Below are 7230 nucleotides of genomic sequence, written 5' to 3'. Positions count from 1 at the left end.
ACACCATCCAAGTTCAGAGACCTGAAATCAACCTGAAACAGCAGTGGCCAAGGACTCCATACTGAAATAGGCCAGACAAGGAATAATGGATGGAAACTGAACAAGGAGAGAGATTTAACCTGGAAACAAGGAGAAACTTTCTGACAGTGAGAACAATCAACCAATGGAAGAGCTTGCCCTTGGAAGTTGTGGGAGCGCCATCACTTGAGACTTTCAAGAAGAGTGCCATTTGTCAGAAATGGTGTAGGGTCTCCCACTTGGGCGGGGTGGGTGGGTGTTGGACTAGATGACCTACAAGGTCCCTTCCAACTCTGATTATCTGTTACCTGTTAAATAGGAGAAGAGCCTTTCTTTCCTTGTTGCTGCAATCATTATGCAACTTACCTAGCTACTGTCTCTTGTTCAGATTTTTTGAACGTGGATGTAGCGCTCATCTGAATGAAGTTAAACCAGTGTCAAAAAGGAGTCTCACAGTTTTGCTACAAGAGTTCTGTACAGGTGTGTTCTTTTGGGGAGCACCTTAGTGCTATTCCAGAATCAGACTATCTTGGACAAACTATCAGGATTAGTAGTGCTAGGCATGCCTTCCTGTGGGATAAAGAAAATAAACCGTATCTACACTTCTATAGACACAGAATAAGAGATGTATTGATACAATCATGGAGACAAATAAAAAATAAATCTGAAAATTCCAAACTAGATATTCCCCTTGGAAGCAGTAGTCCACCATAATATAACGGAGATCAAGAAAACAGCCAGGTACAGGGAAATTTTAGACACACAAGGGAATTCTAAAGAGTAGGCAGGAATTGGAAGGACAGGGAATAAAATTGAATTGGTGGACTTATATGCAAATACAAGCAAGATATAAAAAAAGACAGGAATTTGGAATAGACAACGAATTACAAAAATTAGATAAAATTTTGATTGGTGCAGATGAAAAATTATTATCTAAAATATACTATATAAACACTTATTAGAATGGGATAGAGCAGAGGAGATTGTAAAAGGATCAATGATTGCATGGGGTAGAAATTTTGGACATTCTATTAAACTAGAACAGTGGGAAAAGATTTGGAATACCAATTATAAAATAACAAAATTGGCAGCTTACAAGGAAAAGAAACACAAAATGTTCTGTCGTTAGTACATGGCACCTTCACGATTGGCCAAGATCTACCCAAATCTAAAACCAAATTGCTGGAAGTGTGGACATCAACAAGGTACCACCTTTCACTCTTGGTAGTCATGCCCCAAAGTGAAGAAATACTGGAAAGTGATTCATATGTGCTTAGAGGAGTTAATTGAAAATAAAATTGATTTTGTCCCAGAACTATTCCTCTTAGGAATAATTAAAAGAAACTACCATATTTCCCCATGTATAAGCCACCCCTTTTTTCCAAAATTTTCAAGTCCCAAAAGTAGGGGGGTGGCATATACAAAGCAGGTACACTTTTTATACGTGAAAAATGCATAAAATAATAAAGTAGGAATAAACTGGTTTTCCAGCAGTATGCTATACTTTTTTGTAAAATTGTACGTGATGATACGATTACGAGTGCGAGTACGCGATAGAAATGCATACGCTAGGCATCGGCCTGAATGCTTCGTTCCTACTCTCGTTCCGATGCGTAGATTGCTAGTGTCGCCCGCACCGCTTTCGGCGTCATGACCGAAGTTGTAGATCTAGACGTCGAATTTTGTTTCTTTGTAAATTTTCTTTCTTCATAACTTGTTTCTCTAATAAAATATTTTTTTCAAAACTTCACAGTCCAAAAATTGGTGGGGTGGCTTATACAAAGGGGGTGCTTATACATGGGGAAATACGGTATAATAGAAAGATAAAATATCTTATATTACACGTAATAACAGCAACCAGAATTTCCTACGCATAGTACTGGAAGAAAAATGCCATACCTCCCGAAGGTTTAATAATTAAAAAAAAATCTTCGAGTGCGTGGAAATGGATAAACTATGGCACTAAAAGGGAAAGCTGACACAGAATACAATACAATATGGGAAACATGGTATGTCCGGATTGACAATAGATATAAGAATAGAAAATGTAAATAATGTATATAAATAGTTATGAGGGTACAGAAGTAGAAAAGAGTGGATAGGATGCATACATGTATATATATTGTAACAGTAATGTTCAATTAGTAATGGTATGTATAAATGGAAAATCCAATAAAGTGTTGAAAAAAGAATTAGTGCTAAGTCCCTGTCGAAAGGAGCCTGATCATCAGCTTTGAGCATATCCAAGTAATCCGTGCCAAACCAGAGTGGGCTTTGATTGAATGGGTAAGGTTGCTAGCCCACCAATCTGTAAAGAAAACCTCACTCCTATTCCGCCTCAGAGTATTTGATGGATATTTTCCTGCCAACGGGTGAAGTTTGGTGGAAGGGGAAGGAAACAAAGCCATGGGAATTCCACCAGGTATGTCCTTAACTTGCCCTGTACAACGTTTGCTTGCCATAAATGCAAACAGCACATGGCATCATGCCTGCAGCAGGAGGGGAATCACAAGGGGCAGAAGATTTTATTTTGTTCACATTTTCTGCTGCCTTGAGGACTGATGGATGGCACTATGACTCTGCCATGAAGAAGAGCCCCATGAAATGTATACAGTTTAGTGTTAAGTACCCAATAGCAATAGCACTTAAGACTTTATGTACCGCTTCACAGTGCTTTACAGGCCTAAGTGATTTACAGAGTCAGAAATGAGAATCAAGCTGCTGGCAACCGGTAGTTAGCAGAAGTACCCTGCAATGCTGCATGTCACTTAAGCCCAATTTCTACCTCTTCTTTTTCTCTTCCGACTAGACTGCTTGTGAGAATGCAACTGCACACATCGATCAGGAAGGAAAAGAGGTTATTGATATATTTTTCAGAAGAGTAACTGTTCTACCTGCAACTGATAGTGTTTTTATTAAATACATGTATGTGTATTTAATAAAGATACTATCAGTTAGAAATGGCACTTTAAGAAACGTTTAGATAAACATATTGTGTTCTGTAATTATGAAATAAATATGCATAAACACATCTAAGGTGATACTAAAGGCACCTAAGGTGATACTAATGGGCAATTTACACTGCTGATTGATCCAGTACAGCTTGCAATACAGTAACTCCCATTGAAAATTATTTAAAAGACAGAAATATTAATATAATCCTACAGCTAGACCTTGTTTGAGTAAATTGTTCTAATCTTCCAAAGACTGATACATGAAATATTTTTTTAACCTTTTAATACAGACTGAAACTTCAGAAACCTTCCAAAGTTGGCTGCCAGATTGTAAATTTAAGTCCCACAAACAGCATAATGAATATATAATGAAATGGCATTGTCTTGAATGACAATATCTTGCAGTTTATTGCAACTGGTTAAGCCAAATATTTGGTTGGAATGATGATCTTAAAAAAACAACAATACACTACATCTATGCTTTTCCAATGCATATTGTTGATGTTATCACTCATAAGCTATCACAGGACTGTATCCAGTTCAACACATGGCCGTGTAATAATCCATTCTAAGAGCAACACAGAGGCCAAATCAATGCTATGCAGGCCATATCATGAAGTTTGGCTGCACCATGAAGTCTTTAAAAAACCTACTTTGTGGTAATTGTTTCAACTTTAATGAAATCCACGACTTATGACCATTTATTTAATGACCATATGAAACTACAATAGCACTAAAAAAAGTCGTGGCCCATCCTTGTATTTGCAACCATCGCAGTATCCCTAGAGTCATGAGATTAAAATTAGGGTACTTGGCAACTGGGATATAACAATTGTGTCCCAAAGTATGTGATTGACAAGTCAAATTTACATAACTTTGTGATTCACTTAACAACTGCAGTGATTTGGCAAAAAAAGGTCATAAAATCGGGCATGACTCATTTTACAGCTTAGCAATGGCCCCCAATTGTGATCAAACTCAAGATTATCTGTACTGAAAATAAGTAGCTGGGTTTTTTATCTAGCAATAGACAAGCTGCCAAAGCACTTTATTTTGTTGCCTGTTACAATAAACCAAGAAGTGAGGGTGTTAAGAGAGACAAGCTGTGAAACAAGGTGAGGAAAGCCAGTGGAAAGCCACCTTCCTCTACACTGGAAGATTTATGGTTTTTGCTACAATGCAGTGGAGGGATTCAAAAAAAATTTCATACCAGTTCTGTGGGTGTGGTTTGGTAGGCATGGCAGGGGAAGGATACTATAAAATCTCCAGTGAGAGGTGGTATTTGCCGGTTCTCTGAACTACTCAAAATTTCCACTACCAGTTCTCCAGAACTGGTCAAAATCTGCTGAATACCACCTCTGATACAATGCATCTGAGGGAAAAGTCAATTCCAGTGCCCAAGGAATGGCTATGAGGGAACAGGAACCCTCATTTACTATTGGCTGATGCAGCTGGAAGTCAGCATTCTGAACTCCTAGACAGATATAATTATGTTTGATGTGTAAAATTATAAACTCAGAATATTATTAACTCTTCCCTCCATTCACATTGTTGTATAACACAAAATATTATAGACATTAAAAAATAGAAATATATAGTGGTATATGCCCTGCCTGTCCATTAAATCCTTTTCTATGCCTACATATTCTGCTTTGTTTGTTGTGATCATAATAAAAGCTACAGCTAATACTAATCCCATGCAATTCTGATGTCACTGTGCATTATCTAAACATGTCATGCACCACATTGCTCATTCTCTATTCTGGGATCTTCATGCACATATGGTACTCGGGAATATCATGTTTCTCAGATGCCAAATTCAAATTACATTGCAGATAATATTACACAGTTCTTAGAACTCTTGTTGAATTAAAATTTATATTGAGCTATTATCTCACGCAGTTACAATATTAAGACTTTTTCAGCTATTTCATTTTTTTTTTCAGAAATGATTTCCATATTATAAATATAATGGTTATGTAACTTAGTTATTTTAACAGCTTCCTATTTTGTTACAGATATTAAATCCATGAAAGGAAGAACAGTTGTCTCTAAATATGAATATTTTTAATTTGTCCATACTTCATAATAGGGACATGCACAATTGCTATCTTCAAATCCATTATATCATTGATCATAAGAATACACAATCTTTTGGGCTCAGCTTGTCAAAAAATTCCCTCCTGAACAAAAGTGAAACAGTTTTTTACATATTCATTTATTTAAATATATGTATGGACTCTCTCTCTATATATATATAGGATACCTGATTGGACTCTATATATATCGTATTCAGCTTTGTTCGGGTATTTTCCCACATCATTGTAGTTGTGCTTTTAAAGTTGTAGCAACATTTCGGCAGAATCTCACCTGCCATCATCAGGCTTTCTGTGAACAGGCTTCAGAAGCCTGATGATGGCAGAAAAGCCTACAACTTTAATGATGGCAGATGAGATTCATGCCGAAAACTTAAGAATGTATACATACATACATACATACATACATACATACACACACACACACACACACACACATACATATACATATATATATATATATATAGAGAGAGAGAGAGAGAGAGAGTGAGTGAGTCTAATCGGGTGATCTCCAGGATCTGCCACATGCCACTTACCTTCAGGCAGTGATCTCTTTCTGTTGACAGGCCTTTGCAGCTCCCCAAGGCTGCTGTACTTCACATAAGACCTTCATTCTTGAAGCAGCTTTGTGGAATGCTCTTTTGCAGTCTTTGCGGCCTCCAAAGATCCATGTGAAAGCCCACCCCATTTTCATCCAACTTTCAGAAGCAGAAGAAATTGCAGGAATTGGATATGTCTCGCCTAGTGAAAAAATGGACTATGGGTGATATGATAGCACTGTTCCAATATTTGAAGGGTTTCTACAAAGAAGAGTTCAAGGCAAGGCAAGAGACAATGGAAAAGTAATCAAGGAGAGAAGCAACTAGAACTAAGAAGAAATTTCCCAATGGAAATTTCCTAATGGTGAGAACAATTAACCACAGGCCCCATCCCTGGAGGCTTTTAAGAAGAGACCGGACAGCCACTTTTATGGATGGTATAGGGTTTCCTGCTTGATCAGGTGGTTGGACTAGAAGGTCCCCTTCAAGGTCCCTTCCAACTGTTGTTCTGTTTCTGTTCAGAACAATGTGAATAGACTATTCACACTGAGAATTCAAAGTGCATGCATGCAGAAACATACAGAATTCACTAATGACCTAAAAGAACCTAGGCAAGAATAGGGTGTGATCTTGCAAAACCTCTGGAGCCTCCAGGAGTTGTGTGGCAGGCCAATGCTCTCCTACAGCCTCCAAAAATCTCATGTGAACAGGGTATCTTTTCAAGAATAGTTTTGTTGGGTGTTGGAAACACTGCAATAATGCTGTATCATCAAAACTTTGACATGAATGTCATAGGTTCCCTATCACTGTCCTAGCCTGTATGTTGTGTGAATTCAGTACATGTAGTTAATTTAGGGTTCTGTATATCAGAAAAAATGAGTTAGTTGAACAAACAATAGTTCAGCTAATCATGAGTAAACACATAATGCAAACTGGCATTTTCTCAGGTCACTTTAACGCCATTTTAAATTCTATGTGAATTTAAATTGTTCTCTAGAGTGTTAGAGAAGTGGCTTAAGAAGTGTCATAGAGGGGAAAAAACATTCTGTGAGAGATGGTGGCCATGAAGGGAGAGCTAGTATAATGAACTATAGTGAAATATAGGAAGGAGGGAGCACATTCCAGAAAGGGGAGGGAAACAAGGCAGCCCAGGTCAGAGCTGAATAGGAGATGGGAAGAAAAAGACAGATACTCCCAGGGAGATCCATTAGAGTGACAGTAGTAAAGGTTTAATCTGGCAAGAACCTGTCTGTAGGTAGTCTTGATTTACAACAGTAATGTAACCCAGTCCTAGATCCGACCAGTCATTAAGCAGGTCATCATGTAACCACACCCAAATGTACAACCTTTTTGTGGCAGTTAAGTGGTCATTAAGCAAGCCCATAGTTCACAATGGGCTTTTCTTTACTGGAAGCCAAAAGTAAACATTGAGTTCTGGAAAAAAAAAGTTGTAAATCATGGTGATGTGAATTTGAACCATTACAAATGGCTGTAAATATAGGCTGGTAGCTGAGTGCCCAAACTGTGACACAAGGGATTGGGGTCAAAATTACACTCAGATGAATTTTGTTCTTTCAAGAGGATTTTTCACAACCTCCTGCAGTGTTCTGTGAGGTACAAATT

Source organism: Pseudonaja textilis, chromosome 2, assembly GCF_049901715.1.
Source record: "Pseudonaja textilis isolate UNSWEBS1 chromosome 2, rPseTex1.2, whole genome shotgun sequence".
In the NCBI taxonomy this organism is placed as follows: Eukaryota; Metazoa; Chordata; class Lepidosauria; order Squamata; family Elapidae; genus Pseudonaja; species Pseudonaja textilis.
This window is presented reverse-complemented; position numbering follows the sequence as displayed.